Genomic DNA, 18,667 nt, shown 5'->3' on the forward strand with positions numbered 1-18,667 from the left:
TGAGTCACAGGGAGCTCAGCAGAGCCCTAAGCAAGTGACGGTGGTCCTGCCAAAGAAGCCGACTTCAGCGTGTACTTCGGGTGTGTGTATACACATCTAAGAGGCTGCTTTAGTGGAAGAGTGTAGGTTTCATATTTTTAAGTGTCCATAAATTTAAGAGGCCAAGAGTAAGTTTTTGTCTTTTCTTAAAAGATAGTTTCCAAACACAGATATATACTGTGCATATATTGATGGCCACCATGAATCTATTCAACATGTTTCATCTTAAAGTCATCACGCTGTGCACAAAACAAAGAAAATAATGCTATTTGAAACAAAAAGGAAAAATAAACCAGGCAAGTTTCCAAGTTGCAGAATAAATGAATGGAAGAATCACAAGAACACCCAGAAGTCCAAGAGAGACTGTTCCAGACCATGAGATTTTCAGAATCTGAAAATTTTGTATTTCTTTATTTTATGAAATTATTTTTTCATTTTTATTCTTTAAATTATGAAAGTATGACAACACATTTACAGGAGACTTGGAAAATACAGAACAAAGTTAATTATAATTCCACCATATATTACAATTATTTTTAAGTAAATTAAGATTTTTACTTGGAGTTTCAATATTAAACTCTTAAAAATTAATAGAGTGAGTATACAGAGAAACAGAAGGATACAGGAGTCCTGAACAGCACTATGACCAGATCAACTGGTCAAATATAAATCAAATTAAGATTTATACAAGTTTCACTCAATAGCAGGATACAAATTCTATTCCAGTTTCCACAGACTGTAAACTAGGACACACTGGAACAGATCCAGGGACATAAAATAAGGTGCAAAAGTTTCATGTCTAAAGGTATTGAAATCATACAGATTCTGTTCTCTTACCCCTGTGGAATTATGTTAGAAATCAATACCAAAAGTTATTTGAAAATAACCCACATATTTTCAAGTGCAATGCGACATTTACCAAGACAGCTCTTTGACTCAGCTACTGAAAGCCTCAATGAAGTTAGGCTGAAAGAAACACAGGGTGGTTGCAGAGAAGAAAACATTTAAATGAGAAGCATTTCCTCACTATGATAGGGTACGTGCACACACCACCCCCCAGAGAACACCGCCTGCCGAGCGTGTCTGAGGGCGAGTGCAGCAGATGGTTCTGGTCAGGGCCCTCCCCAGCTCCTCGCCGGCGATCCACGGAGGGTGGCGGCGAGGGGGCGGCGGGAGAAGGATGGATGCCGTGGGGGGTGGGGTTTAAATCAGAACTGACAGGTAGAGCAGCAAGGGGCGGGGCTGGATGTAAATTATGTTTGGCTTTACATATAAGAGTTCTAATGTTTTATTGGTAATAAATCTACCGCCTCTCCCCCCAAACTGCTGTCACAACATGTAATAGTGGCTCCTGACAAATGCCTGCAACCTGTGCCATCCTGATTACACAGGAAAGGCTCTGCAAGAATTCCAAGCAATCCATCCATGTCATGCTCTGACAACGCAGAGAAGATTGTGGAGAAACAGCAAGGAAGCCTTAACACAGCCCTGGTTCTGCTGCTCAGCACCCAGCTGGTGGACCCCGGGGCCCCAAGGCAAGGAGCGGAAGTTCTTTGAGATTAAGTTATCTGGTAGGTAAACAGAAGGAATCCTTCAGGTATAAGAAGGTAGTCAGCAGTCTAGATGGCTAGTGTGGAGACAACAAAGGAACTATCAAGCACACACACTGTGGCCAATGGTTACACTCTAGAATTAACTGTCAAGCATCTTCTCATTAGTGCCACAGCTTTAAAAGAAAAAAAGAAAAGATGAGAAAACACAGTATAAAAAGCTGATTAAATATTTCCTTATGTTACTAAAACCAAGTAAGCTAGGATGCTATTTTTTAAATTACACATGTTATGTTTATAATTGTTCTTCAAATAAGGAAAATTTAGTCACAAAGAAAGCAATCTATTTAAAAATTTTAAAGCTTTTATTGTAGCTAGCAAAAAACAAAGAACAATGTAAGAGTTTGTATGCAATTTATAACCAGCTACAAACAAATTCTTAAATACTTAAAGTGATTGCAAAGGAGAAAGGTGGGAAGGTTTTTACATGATTATCTGGGTTATAGCAATCTCTGCAGAAAACTTTTAAGATTTCCACAAGTCATATAAGGAAACTTATAAAAAGCTCAGAGTAATTATTTTTAGGAATGTCTTGATTGGGGTTAAAATAAGATGATAATAAGCTTCAGAAAACAACCTTAAAAAAAGTTTGCTACCTTGAAGTTGTGAAATGCCACTAAGTGGAAAAGGAATTGGGATGACTTAAAAATAATTTAACTTCTGCTAGTTATAATGTTGGAATCTTTCACTTGGGGATACAGTATTTAAATACAATAATAGCTAAGAGGAAAAGGCATTTTTTATTAGCATGAGGTATCTTTCTCTGATATTTATAAGCTCTCAGAATAAATAATAATTCCTTCCCAAATAAAAAGTGAACAACAAAAATATTTTGGAAATTAAAACTTTTAATTTTTTTGTTTTTCTGCCAGGTGATGAATTTGGTCTGTGCTAGTAAAAACTCAGGGAGATAGTGAAGGACAGGGACGCCTGGCGTGCTGCAGTTCATGGGGACACAAAGAGTTGGGCACGACTTAGCGACTGAACAACAACAAGTAAAATTATAGTGTTGCCTTTTGAAGATAATTTTTTAAAATTTCAGTTTGTTTTCTAAAGTCATTGTCTACATTTAGCCACCACATTTCTCATCATAAACTCCCATTTAGCATAATTTAGAAGAGTGTGACAAACTCATTATTCCACAGATCAAACACACAGTTCCCACTCTTCTGTATCATATTTTTAAAAAGACAGGCATCTACTACAAATCAGGATTTCAAATATTTCTTAAGAAAACTGTTATATATGAAAATCTATCAACTGATTCTTCCCAAAAATATGGTTTTGAAAAAAGACTGACGTTTTCATCCTCAGCTGTTCTTACACCTAACGTTTATATTAGACAAGACGCAGCTAATACCAATACACATAGCAGCGTGGCAAAGACCTGTCATATCATCGCAGACTTTTAGGGTGGAAGAGATTTCAGAGAGCACCTAACCTAACCCTCAGCCCCCAAAGCCTCACACCCCATTTCACAGATGTGCAAACTGAGGCCCAGAGAAGTTACACGTCTGGTTCCTGAGTTCTGCTTTTCATGACTAAAAAGACTCCAGCCAGCCTAAGTCCTTCTGTTTCTCATCATGAAAAAAAAATACCCTGTGATAGTATTTAGGATGCTTTACATTTCAATATATTGATCACAAACACAAGATCAATGAGGCTTAAATCATAAAATAATTATACAATTAAAGCTGGGTTAAATAAATATGCATCTATAAATTTTCAATATAGTGAAATCCTCAGTTACCTTTTAGATTTATCACAAATTTCTAAGAGATAAACAACAAATTTTCAGCCATTAACTATGTTTAAATATGTTTTCTTAATGTCTTAATTGTCCCAACAATCAGTATTGTCATCATTACAGTGCTGTTTCATGAACATGTCTGTATATGCAATAAACCATTTTATTTAATTTTATGAAGCTCCATTGATAAAGGTCTGAAGTCTCAATACAACTTAAGTGAAGTACAGATTCTTCATAATGGGTTTGATGGCTGGCAACAATCATATGTCTTTCGTTTAACACAGATGGAAGACTGCAAATAAAAAGTAACAGCAATAGAATCTGCAGAACTGAGAAATCACTACACACAGCGTCAGGTCACAGCACAAATACTAGACAGACAGACAGTACATGAGCGCCATGTGCTAACACCGGGGTGAAGACCTGCCGCCGTAGGGGAAAGGCAGCGCCCCTGAAAGCAGAGGTGGGTGCTGAGCCCCTGCCCTTCACTGTCGTGGTCTTACACGTAGAACTGTGATTGTCATCCCAGTGAAAGCTCTCAACTGTATCAGTAACTGCAAAAAAATGAGTAAGCTGAGTCAACACTCTTCGTAAACTTCTATTTTATTATGAAAGAAGATAAAATTAACCTGCAATGCTTCTATTAAATATTTCATGAGCATAGAGCTGACATTGAGATTTCTTTTCTTTTTAAATGTGTTAAAATTCTAGTGAAATGCTTTTACTGAAAGCAGTAAATGCAATTTATGCTATAATATAATAAAAACTTTTCATGGTTTGAAATTTATCAATAAAAATCTCTGACCAGAAAACTGCATAACCAAGATATCTATGTTGTCAGTTAAAATACACATTTTCCTAAATGATATATCTATACATTCTTTCAGAATCAGGATGGCAGAATACGTTTGAAAGAAAGAAACAGAAAATTCAACGAAGCTTGTCAAAAGAGAAAACGGGAGAAAAAAATGACAAGCTAATATTTTACACCTTAGAGGCTTTTCAAACTGTATTATGGATTCAGCTCTGGATCCTGTGCCAATGCAGTTGCAGCAACAAGACCCATCACAATAAAAGATGTTCAACTGGAGAAGCAGAGCCCTCGAGCGGAAACCGAGAAAGAAGGAGGCGGCAGAGAAACAAGCTAGAGACACGAGAGAACCCCCACATCAATCCACGTGGGATCGCCCTCAAAGAACACAACTAGGAACGCAAGCATTCAATCCAAAAATAAGGGTGCGACCTGTAAGAAAGAAAAAGGAATTTTTAAAAGGATAAATTTTCAGCCAAAATTGGACTTTGGGCATTTAAATTAAATTTACTAAATTTCCTACAGATTATGAGTCCTTCACGAAGAACAATAGTTACATGAGAAAGTATGCTTTGGGATTACAGTCTCTCTTGTCTATTAATATGAACCATTTAAAAATGCTTTTAAAATATATCAGATTTTTTAAAAGCACAATTTAGGCATAGTCAGAATGAAAAGCTAAGCATTAAAAGGACAAATATTTTTACAGTATAATCCTAAACAGTGTACTCCATTTTATTGATCAACTAAAATGCCACCTAGTTAATTATACAGAAGATAACACAATTAAAAACAAATACTCAAGAGAAGCGGTACAAAAATTATCATTATATTATAGTACAAACTTTCAAATATCTAAGGTTTTTCAAGATTCATTTTACAAATGTAAAACCATTATGAAATATAATTAGTTATGATTCCAATAAAATTTAAAAAACCTCTATCACTCACGTAAAATCTGTTTCTCTATTTTGGAAGTGCATCAAAAATTATTTATAGAGAGCATCTTTTCTAAAATCCACTTGAAAAACTGTAAGCAAACTGAAAATTTTTAATTCTTCTACATTTAATTACTTGCATAAAATATTCACAATATTTTATCAAGGAAAACTAATGTGCTGATGCTAACCTAAAAAATATATATACAGGTTTAAAAAGTTTTAAAACAGTGTTATTCTGTGAGATTTGCCTACTTTAGACACAATTCTTTGAAATCAAGTAGTCAGAGGAAGTGGAGTTGCAATATTGTCCTTTTTTTTGAAAAAGGTCACATAAATAATCTGCCAGGTACTCTCCCACCAAGAAAAAGCACATGCTCTAAATCTGATGATGGCCGCAGAGGAACAAATGTGTAAAATAAAGTGTAAGGCACCTGCAAATCATATTATATTCTGGCCAAAAGCTGTCTGCAAACAGTACACATCAATCTAAAACAAATCCTATACACTTCTATCTAAATCTAAAAAAAATGCATTTGATACACTGATAATGATTTATAAAGAAATTTATATATAGTTGTAACTAACTCAAACAACACAGACTTTGATGTTAAGCATTGTACGGTGTTGAAAGTTTCATCTTATAAAATTCCATCTAATTAAATTGAAAGCTCACAAAATTCTAAAATAATTACATGTTTAGGATCAAACTCGAATTTGGATTAGTTCAAATGTTTCTTAGTTCTGACATTTACAGAGCTCACACTATGAAAAAAACGAGAATAACTCAGGCCGAGCTGTTCAAACTGAAGTTAACACAATAGCTTGCTGAACTCAGAAAAGCAGAGCACACGTGTCAGTGTGTATTCTCTTTTCCTAGCGACGTGCGACAGGGTGGAAGCCCTACATCACTGACGAGTAACAGGCGGCAGCCTTGCTAGAGCGAGTCCGAGGCCGTGGCGGTGCCCGGCGGGGCCTGGTCTGTCGGCCACAGCCATCCCGCGGTGCAGCAACCACGCTCAAGTGAGCCTTCGTGAAGGCTGAGAAATAAATTATATTAAGTGCTGTGTTTTGAACCCAGAAATGAGGGAAGGGGCTGTTAAGATATCAAATTCACTAAAAAAATAATTATGTGAGAAATAAGTTGCTGTCACAGAGAGACTTGCCAGGCTCATGGTGTCGGAGCGGGTGGTCACGCACACCTTTGGGATCAGTGTTGTGACACGGAGATTAGGCTGGGGGGCTGGTGCGCCTGGGGCAGAGGGGAGAAGAGGAGGGCACGCAGGCAGCTTCCTGGACAGCCGCACCGTAGGCGCCCACGAGGAGCGAGCCGCCGGCCTGATTCAGCAGCTCGGGACGCTCCACAAACCGCTCTTTTAAAACCTGTTTCCACGTCTCACGTTTCTGATGAACACAGCTTCACTTCTGCAGGCCCCCCTGCCGGTGCTCTCAACCAAACTCAAGTCTGAAACTTGAAAACTACCTTGGAAATTTGTGGGCAGCCACAGGAAGGCCCCGGAGAAGCAGACGCATATTAAATGTTAATTGTAAGGATGACTGTCACCTTTTATGGAGATGATGTCATTATTCAGGAATGCTAATTAAGACATTAAATGAACTGCTGATTGCAGACGCATTCTGAAGGAATCTATTTGTCCTCCTTCACTGAACAGCAAACCCAGCGTGGGGACAGGGCCGTAAGAGACTGCAGTTCCCTGTTCTGAAACGCTGCCTTTCAGTGAACGTTCCCATGGACTGTTTGCCTGATTTCTGGACTGACACTTCCTCCTGGTATCCGGCTGCAGTGAGCAGGCGGAGCAGGCCGAGCGCGGGCCCGTAGGCAGCAGGCTGTCCCTGGCCGCGCTGCCGGGTCCGGTCTCTCCTTGGCTGTCCCTGCCCGCCGCCCCCAGCCCTCTGCCGGCTCTGGGCCGTGACATGCCTGTTGTCTTAGCTGAGTCCTGTCGTTTCCCAGGACTGGGTGACATACCTTCAAAGATTAAGCTTTCCCACCTGGGATCTGTCCAGAGAGCCAGTGCATTACAGCTTCTCACGGCCTTCTTCATCCTCCTACACCCTGCTGTTATCAACGGTGGCTTTCTTTCCTATTTTGTGTTTAACTACAGGACACAGGCGGCCACGCTGATAGAAGTCGTTCTCACTGTCACTCATGTCTGTTCTAACTGCCAGGCTGACTTCCGCAGTCTGCGACACTCTGCCGCCACCTATGTGTAGCAAAGGGCACAGCACTGCCCACCCCCTCAGTTCCCCTTGCTCCAGAAACAACCCTGTCTCTGATCCGGACAGATGAGAAGGGAAGCTTCAGGAATAATCTGCTTTCCCACAAAAAAAAGTAGCAGCTTCCCAGGAACCTCTATTTACTCTCTATGAAGCAACCTTCTAAAACTAGAAGAGGACTGAAATGCATTATTTAACATAAACCAAAACCAACAGTCTTTTGCATGACTGCTGTTGACAAATTTTAGCAAAAATGGCCACTTCCACAGCATTATGACAGAGAAAGAAGAGGTGACAGGAAGCTGAAGCTTTAAGTCACTTAAACAATTGCAATAATTTTGCAAAACTGCCAAATGACATGATATGGTCACTTTTGTAATATTAATATTTAATAAAAAGGAAATGTAAAGAAACCAGATTAAAAAAAGTATCTACTCACAATATTTCAACTAGCAATAGCACAGATATAATCACCTAGTCTTTATCAAATGCCCCAATGCTCCCTTCCTAGGGAAGACAGAGAAACACGTCAGAACCCTAGACAGCCCTCAGCCTTTCTTACGGTGCAGACTACGCAGGTTCTGAAGTGTCCCAATAGATGTCAACATCGAAAAAGCAAACAAACAAGAAAACTACTCCAGGGTGAGTCATACAAGATCCTTAAGCAAAACAAACAAAAAACAAACAAAATCTTTCCTCTACTGAACTTTTTAACAATAATTAATCTACTCAGTAAAGGTAGACATTGGTATTTCCAATCAGGACTAACGAGGTTGTCAGTTGTCCTAGAGAACAACCCTCGAAGGTTTAGCTTGTAAACACTACTGATTTCCAAAAGACTTTTTACTGATACAACAACTGGCACCAATGAAATGCACAGAGGAGGGAGGGAAAGGAGACTTGGAGAGAAGGTGAGCCCTGATTTACCCAACTAAACCAGGAGCCCACCCTGGCCACCCCCTGCAATGACCTCCCATTCACAGGAGCCTCACAACTGCTGTCAGCCTAACACCTGTCATCCAGCAAACACTCCATTTAAGCATCGGCACGCTGACCGTGAACAGGGCTCCCTGGTGGTTCAGCTGGTGAAGGGCTTGCCTCGGCTGCAGTGCAGCAGACCCCAGGCGGATCCCTGGGTCGGGAAGATCCCCTGGAGAAGGGACAGGCTCCCCACTCCAGTATTCTTGGGCTCCCTGGCAGCTCAGATGGTAAAGAATCCACCTGCAATGCAGGTGACCTTGGTTTGATCCCTGGGTCAGGAAGATCCTCTGCAGAAGGGAATGGTTACCCACTCCAGTATTTTGGCCTGGAGAATTGTGACTATATACAGGTTGAGCTCATCATTGAAAATGAAAATTCAACATTTCCTAAGGAACTATCAAAGTGAGCTAAACATAGTTTAACAAGCCAAACCAAGCTTATATGTGTATTTCTTTGTAAATAGAGCAAATTTATTTAAACTCATCATGAATGAATTTTTAATTGACATTCCTAAACAACATAGACTTCATGTGAATGTTAGTAGAAGGATAAAATGATGAAATCTACTAATAAAGTGGAAATTTAAATTAAATAAGTCTTCATACAATTTATTACTTGTACTGGTAAAGTATCCAGTTAATGATTTACAAAAGAACTATATTAAAAAGATATCACATGTTAAATTTCTTTGACATAAAAAAGATTTCATTTATCTTACTATACATAACCAACTTCAAGGATCCAACTTTAACAAAGAGAATTTGTATTAAATTCTATTTGTACTAAAAGGATAAAGTAGAAATCTTGTTTGACACCAAGCTCTATTTGGTGCTTCAAAGGAAAAGTTAAGTTTAAATTCTTAAATTTCCAGGATCTATGGTATTAAACATAAATTCACTGGTGGCTCAGTTAGTAAAGAATCTACCTGCAATGTAGGAGAACTGGGTTTGATCCCTGAGTCAGGAAGATCCCCTGGAGGAGGAAATGGCAATCCACTCCAGTATTCTTGCTTGGAGAATTCCATGGACAGAGGAGCCCAGCGGGCTACCATCCTTGGGGTCGCAACAGCTGGACACAACTTAGAGACTAACCCACCACCAAACACAGGTGTTATCTATGTGCACCTCCTACCTGCACATCTATTAAACACAGATTCAGATGCCGTATCTATGGTATTAAACAAGGCATTATTTTTGTGTACATCTTAGTTTATGCAAATTATGTACTCCAATCTAATCAGGAATCCAGAGAAAATTCTTCATTCATCATCAAAAGTCTAAAACAAAGTGTTTCACTCATAGTACGTTCACTGACTTACTTCCTTTTTACTACTTGTGTGTATAGATACATCTAAAAATTAGTATTAAGATAAAGATGTGCATTTAGCTATCTGAACTAATTTTGGCTTAACTGTGCCAAGGTAAAGTAATACTTTGGATTTTACTTAGTAAGTCACTGTTTTAAGTGAATTAAGAGTACCAAACTCAACAAACATACCTTTGTGTGGACCCCCAATCACCAGAAAAAATCCAAACATTATTAACTGTTATCAAAATTACAATATCAACTCGGGCTAGTAAAACAGAACAGTCTGTCTGAATAGCGGGAGGGGAGCTTTCATGGAGCGCTTTCTCATGTAAATTCTTAAATTCTTAACGGAAAGGACTTTTAAGTAGTTTTAGATTTGGACTCAATTGCTCAGGTCTGTAACAGGCTTCCAAGGGGAGTCTGAGCCGTAGGACACCTAGGGACCCAAACACAGAGCACTGTCCACAGAAGGCAAGACACTCAGCACCCCCGAGAACTGCAGGCGCTGCCCAGCCACGCTCACGAGGGGGTCGAGCGCCGCCTGCACGAACGTCACATCGTGCGTGCAAAGCGCTTTCGTGCTGCCACTTCGCCTCGCAACAAACCAAAGAGGCCGAGCATCCCGGGGACTGAGCCGCAACAGGCTCCATCAGCAAGAAGTGAAGACGAGAACAAGAGCAGAGAAACGCAGCTTCCACAGGTCACAGGGGGCTCAGCATCGCCCAGGCCGCGGCTCCGTGCGCCCGACCCTCTCCTCCCATCTCCTCCCTCCTGCCATTTCTCCAGAAACAGACGCGTTACATCCGCGTGGACGTCAGGTCAACACACAACACGCCTCAGTCGTTCCCAGGGCCTCACGGCCGCACCGAGGAGAGCCCCCACCCAACAGACGCCTTCACGTTTCAATGTTGACAATTTGCTGACATACCGGAGGGATTTTATGTCACACTAAGCACATATGAGACTTATACATGAAAATATAAAAACTATTTTTAAACCTTATAAAATATACAAGGCTATATCAATTTGCACATCTACCAATCAAAATAAGTTATCTTCAGAGACCCAACATGGAATTATGATTTGTATATGCTAAAATAGTGGGGTTTCCCCGATGGCTCAGTGGTAAAGAATCCACCTACAATGCAGGAAATGCAGGTTTGATCCCTGGGTCAGGAAGATCCCCTGGAGAAGGAAATAGCAACCCACTCCAGTGTTCTTGCCTGGGAAATCCCATGGACAGAGGAGCCTGGGGGGCTACAGTCCATGGGTTGCAAAACAGTCTGATACTACTGACCTGGCTTAAAACTCAACATTAAAAAAAATAAGACCATGGCATCCCATCACTTTAAAGTCCCATCACTTTATGGCACATAGAAGGGGAAAAAGTGGGAAAAGTAACAGATTTTATTTTCATGGGCTCCAAAATCACTGCGGATGGTGACAGCAGCCATGAAGTGAAAAGCTTCTCCTTGGAAGGAAAGCTATGACAAACCTAGACAGGGTATTAAAAAGCAGAGACACAGCTTTGCTGACAAAGGTCTGTATAATCAAAGCTATGGTTTCTTTCTAGTAGTCATATGAGGACAAGACTGAGCAACTTTCACTTTCACTTTCCACTTTCAAGGATTCCAGAGTTGGTCCACAAAGAAGGCTGAGCACCACAGCATGATGCTTTCCAATTGTGGTGCTAGAGAAAACTCTTGAGAGTCCCTTGGACTGCAAGAAAATCAAACCAGTCAATTCTAAAAGAAATCAACCCTGAGTATTCATTGGAAGGACTGATGCTGAAGCTGAAGCTCCAATACTTTGGCAACCTGATGTGAAGAGTCAACTCCCTGGAAAAGGAGTATGCTGGGAAAGACTGCTGGGAAACCATGATATGCTGGGAAAGACTGAGGGCAGGAGGAGAAGGGGGCCACAGAGGATGAGATGTTGGATGGCATCACGAATCAACGGACATGAGTTTGAGCAAGCTCTGGGAGATGGTAAAGGACAGGGCAGCCTGGCATGCTGCAGTCCATGGGGTTGCAGTGAGTCGGACACAACCTAGCGACTGAACAACAACAACCAAATAGGAACATCGGGAAGAAGCCCTTGGAGAGGGCAGGTCTGTCGCTGCCTACGGCCCACCCCGCCCCTGCCGCGCCCCCTCCACCCCCAGCCTCACCCCTGCGCTGGCCACTCCATCTCCCGGGCCCTGCACGGCTGCCTGGCTGCTCCGCCAGCCCCTTGGCTCACAATCGGCCCTGCTTCCTGCCCGCTTCCTGGACTGGACGTCCCACCAGGAGGACAATCGGACTCGGCCTTTCGCTCCCATGTCCAGCTCTGCCACACGGGCCGCACAGCTGGATGAGGAAGCCCTGCCCCCCAGGCTCCCGGGCCCAGGCACCTTCAGGCACGTAGGCCTCCTGGCTGTCCAGAGACAGAATCAAACAAATGGCCCACAGAGTCAAAAAGGAAATAATAAAGATAATTCAGGAGTCGGAAAACAAGCACAACGGATGAAGCTATTCAACATGAATAAGAGAAAGTCAAAGAAAGACTTCATAATGGTCTTGAACACTGAGAAGGGATTTGAAAATACTTCCCAAAACTAAAAAATGACTTTCTGTCTCCACAAACACACAAGGAGGAAAAAAAAAAAGTTTAAGAGGAAACTTCTATATGTGGGGAAAGAAAGTCTTTAAGGTGAGGACTATTTTACATTAGAATTATCACTAATGGAGATCACCTTTGTCTTTGATGGTCTTTAAAATAAATTGCCAAATATGAAGATCTGAGTTTTGGATTTGTCAGGAACCAAACGGAGCAGCAGGTAGCTTCACTTATAAAATGAAAATCTTATTAAATTATTTCTAAAGCTCATTTCAGCTCTTCATTTTTAAACAATAACAAAGGCAATTCCAGCATGACACTGTGAGACCACAGGGCCTCACTGGGCTTGACTCCCTGTGGAAAGATCCCATCCGACAGAGTAGCTTCAAGAACGAACCGAGATTATCAAAAAAGCTGCAAGGAATAGTGGAAAAACCCCAAGTCACAGCAGTAATGGATGTTGATTAGATGAGAAATTCAAGACAGAAGTTACTGAAACATATTATTTACACAGCAAAAATTTAAGAACAATAAAGCAGGCTCCTAAACACCACCTCCCCCCAAGATGGGCAGGCCCGTACAATACCGGGTCATTTGTTCCTACTGGGGTGATGTCACCACAGTGGGTTTAACTACTTTTAATAACTAGTACATTTTGGTCGTCTGTCACTTGCTCCTACATTAGATCAAATCAGCCTCTCGATGACCTATACTACATGAGTCATAATTTTTCTGTTTATGATTCAGAAAAATGTCTTCAGTCAGTATTTCCCAGCCTACTGTGGGTTTCTTCCAAGAACCAATTTCATCCTCATTGGTTTCCTACAGGAAACCAGACCAACTTCCTATTATTTTATTTTCCTCACTTTTAGCATGCCATAGCCCACATCAGATTAACTGGGAGTGGGAGTGAGAGAAGACTGCTCTGCACAAAGAAAGGCCAGCACAGAGGCGCCCCGTCCGTAGGCCGCGGACTCAGATGAGACACAGTGTGTGCTGGCATCAGAGCGTGCTTTCTGTGGGACGCCAAACCAAGTGAGAAAAGTATTCTAATCAACTTCTTACAGACATTACACTCTCAGAAAGAACTTTTGTTTAAAAACTATTGTCCATGAATACAATAAATTCTACAACATTGGTTCATATAGAGAAATTAATTATAAGGAACGAAATACAGGTTTTCCATCCCAGTAACAAGCAGCTAGGAGCACAGGGAGGCAGAGCTGATGACCAGCACACAGAGCCGTGGAGTGGGGGGCGGGAGGGGCCAGGAGCCACAGCCACGGTCTGTCATCACCAGCCGCCGTCAGGCGAGCCCTCCCCACACCTGCTCTGTGCATCTTTGATAATCCATCTGACGTGAGATCACAGAAGGAAGAGTGCATGGAACATGGGCCTTCCAAGGACACTGTGACCATGGCCTGCACTCACCTAGCTCTCCAGAGCACCTGGGGTGCCAGGAAGTAAGCGCTGTCACTGGCCACACACTGCTCAGTAGAACACATCTGAATATGGAGGATTCTGGTGTGAACATACATCAGATTACCCTTAGACTCCCTCTATCCTCCTCATTTCTGAGGGAAAGTACCATTTCAGGCTTTACAAGCTCTCACCGTCATTATCTGACAGGGAATTTATACCAAATCCAAAAGCTATACACCGCCAAAGGAAGAATGCATTTAAGGTGCATATCACACAGAGATAAACCAAGAGCAGCGGCACTCAAAGGGAAGCCCCCGACGAGGTCGGCATCGCCGGGACACATCCTGGAAGGGGAGGACCCTGCAGATGAGACCCTCTGGGGAAAGACCCCAAGCCTACAGCTGATGCTGAGGTGGGCCCTCCTCAGGCCAGGGAACTTCTAGAGAAGAAACCACTCAATGTGGATTTCCCTCCTGACCGTTGTCTTCACATAGGCTTCACTGAGCCATTCCTGAAAGTCACAAGCCGCTCCTAACCTAGTGGCCAAGGTCTCGAGCCTGGTCCTCACTCAGCCTGCAGACACCACTCCTGCCTGAGAGGGCAGGATTTGCTGACTTGCTCACATAATTCCACCCTCCTGCCTCCCCATCCCATCCCCTTGTCATCCCTGACTCCTGCCCTCCCCAGTCTAAGTGCTCCCTTCCCTGAGGATCAGCCTTCATCCTCTGTCTCCACCTGCTGCCTTGGCTTCAGCCTCTCGAGAATCCTTAGGACCGAACTCCACATCTTTCTCCAACTTCACAACATACTTTAAATTACCTTTGAGCTGCATTACCTGAGTATCCCTCAAGTCCTGTTGGTAGAACATGTCTGGGAGGACTCCTCACACCCCCACCCGCCTCAGCAGTCCCTCCTCGAACACCTGCTTCCATCACCGGGACCACCAGGCCCCACGTCTTGACGGCAGCGGGTCAGCCTCACCAGGCCTCCCGCTTCACCCGCCTCACGCCCAGTTCGGCTGCCACCACTTTCACCCAACAGCGTCCTGTACTTCTGATGCCCCACCTCCACTCACCTCTGAAGCTGTCTCCTGTTCAGAAACAAGACAAGGAGCTCATCCATACTGCTTTTATTCAACGTAATTCTAGAAGTCCTAGCCACAGCAATCAGAGAAGAAAAAGAAAGAAAAGGAATCAAGATTGGAAAAGAAGTAAAACTGTCACTGTTTACAGATGACATGATACTATACACAGAAAATCCTAAAGATGCTACCAGAAAACTGCTAAAGCTCATTAGAGAATTGAGTGAAGCTGCAGGAAACAAATCTGTTACATTCCTATACACTAACAATGAAATATCAGAAAGAGAAATTAAGGAAACCAATCCCATTTACCATCACATCAAAAAGAATAAAATACCTAGGAATAAACCTACCTAAGGAGGCAAAGACCTGTACTCTGAAAACTGTAAGACACTAATGAAAGAAATCAAAGACAACAGAAATAGATGGAGAGATATATTCTTGGACTGGAAGAAACAATACTGTCAAAATAACTATACTACCCAAGGCAATCTACACATTCAATGCAATCCCTATCAATTACCAATGGTGTTTATCACAGAAAAGAATTTTTAAAATTTGTATGGAAACACAAAAGACTCTGAACAGCCAAAGCAATCATGCGAGAGAACAGAGCTGAAGGAATCACACTGAGCAAAAGATGCGCAACATCACTAAATATCAGGGAAATGCAAATCAAAACTACAGTGAGGTATCAGTTCACAACAGTCAGAATAGCTATCATCAAAAAGTCTACAAATAGCAAATGCTGGAGAAGCTGGTACACTGCTGGTGGGAACGTAAATTAGTGCAACCAATACAGAAACTAGTATGGAGGTTCCACAAACTAAAAAAAAAAAAAAGAGCAAGTGATCCAGCAAACCCACTCCTGGGCATATATTCAAGAAAGATGAAAACTCTATTTCAAAAAGATACATGCACCCCAATGTTCACTGTAGCACTATTTACAATAGCCAAGACATGGAAGCAACCTGTGTCCATCAACAGACGAATGGATAAAGAAGATGTTGCACATATATACAAATGGAATATTAGACATAAAAAGGTGAAATAATGCTATTTGCAGAGACACGGATGATCCTACAGAGTGTCATATTAAGTGAAGATGGCCAGAGAAAGGCAAAAGTCATGTGATATCACTTGTGTACGGAATGTAAAAAATGATACAAATGAACTTCTTTACCAAAAAGACAGACTCACAGACAGAGAAAAGAGATTTATAGCTACCAACAGGGATAGCAGGGCGGCAAGGTGAGAGATAAATTAGGAGTTTAGGGAATTAATTATGGAATTAATTAATAATTATGGAATTAACATACACACACACTACATATAAAATAAACAACAAAAATCTGCTGTATAGCACAGGGAACCACATTCTATTGTAAATTAACTACTTCAATTTAAAAAGTGGCTAATTAAAATTTCTGGGCTCCAAAATCACTGCAGATGGTGACTGCAGCCATGAAATTAAAAGACACTTACTCCTTGGAAGAAAAGTTATGACCAACCTAGACAGCATATTAAAAAGCAGAGACATTGCTTTGCCAACAAAGGTCTGTCTAGTCAAGGCTATGGTTTTTCCAGTGGTCGTGTACAGATGTGAGAGTTGGACTATAAAGAAAGCTGAGCACCGAAGAATTGATGCTTTTGAACTGTGGTGTTGGAGAAAACTCTTGAGAATCCCTTGTACTGAAAGGAGATCCAACCAGTCCGTCCTAAAGGAGATCAGTCCTGGGTGTTCATTGGAAGGACTGATGCTGAAGCTGAAACTCCAATACTTTGGCCACCTGATGCGAAAAGAGAACTGACTCACTGGAAAAGACCCTGATGCTGGGAAAGATTGAGGGCAGGAGGAGAAGGGGACAACAGAGGATGAGATGGTTGGATGGCATCACCAACTCGATGGACATGGGTTTGGGTGGACTCTGGGAGTTGGTGATGGACAGGGAGGCCTGGCGTGCTGTGGTTCATGGGGTCGCAAAGAGTCAGACACGACTGAGTGACTGAACTGAACTGAACTGAATTAAGAAAAAAAACAAAAACACATAGAGGCCACTCAAACCCAGCCCAGCACCCCACCTGCCCATCTCCCATTCCTCCCAGCACACTTCTCACTCAGCTTACCTGGGATGCACATTACGTCACAAACATGTTCCATGTTCTGACTCTCAGCCTTGTATTTTTACCTTGATTTCAACTACCTGCTCCCACTAACAGTGTCTGTCAGCTCCTCCCTGAGCCTCCCTGACACCATGCACGCGTTCCTGAGACTGAGATCACCTATCTCTAAAGAACCAAGGATGTCAGCGCCCGCCTCTGTCATCCGTGAGAAAGCCACGACCCCCTGTGGCGGAGGTGGGTGCTCCACTCTGCCATGCACGCAAATGCCATTGAAGGGCTAACCTATTTTACAAACCAAAATTCATCTCCAATTAAGCACCATTTCTGCCCATTAGCTGGCCTTTAGGCGAAGCAGACAAAACCCAATAAAAACAGACAAACTTCACGTAGGGCCACTTGGAGGAAATCAGCTAAGCCCCTGCGCTCTCTGTGTGCACAGCCCGGCCACTCTGGGGTGCTAAGCAGACACAGCAGGACCGGCATGCATGGAAAGCATACTGGACTTTCTGAACTAATTACAAAGACATTTTGGAGAAAGGAGAAGACTGACTCATTTAAGGCTAAAATGACAGGGAAGTCCTTATATACATAGGTCTATAAAATACCCTGCATCTTCCACCTTATGACTTCTAGAGTGATGAACCATCTATTAAACACCATCACAAAGGAAACGTCTTAATCTAAAGGAAGCTGAGTAACAGAGTATTCATTCCAAAACATTCTACTTTGTCTGGAGACAGCAAGAAACCTAGAGATAAATTACAACGTGAAGATGGACAGGCTGCCTCAATCCAGGATAAAGTCTTCACTGCTGGAGTGGCAGTTCCTGCTTCTCTAGAGGAGAGGGGACAGGCCCTCAAGGCACAGCATGCCGGAGACCTTTTCAGATGGAAAATACATTCAGAATCACTTAGAAAAATAACTCTGCTCTCAAAAGACAAGACCTTGACACGTTCCACAGCCCAGAGCTTAAGCGTGGATATAGAACAGAATCATCAGAAACTAAGAAAGGAAACAAGAAACCTTCTGTGACAGCACAGACAGGTAAAGAAGTATTCTTACTGGTGGACTGGTTGCCATCCTCCAAAGTTAACATCTTGGAGAAAAATGTGCTGGGAAGATTTATGCTCAAATTTTAATTTTGGCGTCAATAATGAGACTGGGCTTTCTACTTGCTTCTCTTACTATGTTCTACCCTTGGTTTCATTGATCTAGTCTATAATTTCTTCCTTAAACTGGAAGAGATTATAAAACAGGCACTTAGTTTCATTTCGCCCCAAGCTGGGGGTGTGGAGAAACAGCAACCACCTCAAACACTTTCTGAAGCAAGAATTCCAGGTTTACTGATGAAACAGCCAAAAATGCTGATAGAGTTTCTGTTCCCTTTATTTTGGGGGAGGGGGCTGCTTTAACTTGGAGTTAGTTGCTTGTATTTCTAAGCTCCAGTAACTACCCTGATTAAACACGTATCTAAAAGGACTCATACCATCCCTGACTGCGGATCTCGCCCGGACACAGCAACAGAAACTGGAGTCAAGAAGACTGCCAGAACCCTGGGGGTGGCTCCTCAGGTTTACTGTGACTTGTTCCAGAAAGACCCTTCTCTAAGGAGAGGTAGACAGACACCCGGAGAATCTGCCTGAATCAACGGAAAGAAGTCAGCATGAGCTGTGTGTGTCACAACAGAGAGGACAAGAGTCCAAACAGAGTTTTTCTCCCAGTCATTTTTACTACTCACAGGAAAACGTTAATTCCATTAATTCTGACATA

At 42.1% G+C, this 18,667-nt stretch overlaps 1 protein-coding gene and 1 long non-coding RNA gene across 4 annotated transcripts in view; both read right to left on the reverse strand.

The window, feature by feature from the left end:
- The window catches only part of GMDS (GDP-mannose 4,6-dehydratase), a 472,279-nt gene that overhangs the window by 355,694 nt on the left and 97,918 nt on the right, over window positions 1-18,667 (reverse strand). The window lies entirely within an intron of this gene.
- LOC139034029 (uncharacterized) lies at window positions 421-7,318 on the reverse strand. Its single transcript, XR_011486496.1, has 2 exons — window positions 7,136-7,318; window positions 421-3,953 (listed from the first exon to the last, which is right to left on the reverse strand). It is a non-coding gene; the product is annotated as an uncharacterized lncRNA (long non-coding RNA).

The sequence above is a fragment of the Odocoileus virginianus genome, unplaced genomic scaffold (genome assembly GCF_023699985.2).
Source record: "Odocoileus virginianus isolate 20LAN1187 ecotype Illinois unplaced genomic scaffold, Ovbor_1.2 Unplaced_Contig_19, whole genome shotgun sequence".
Lineage (NCBI taxonomy): Eukaryota > Metazoa > Chordata > Mammalia > Artiodactyla > Cervidae > Odocoileus > Odocoileus virginianus.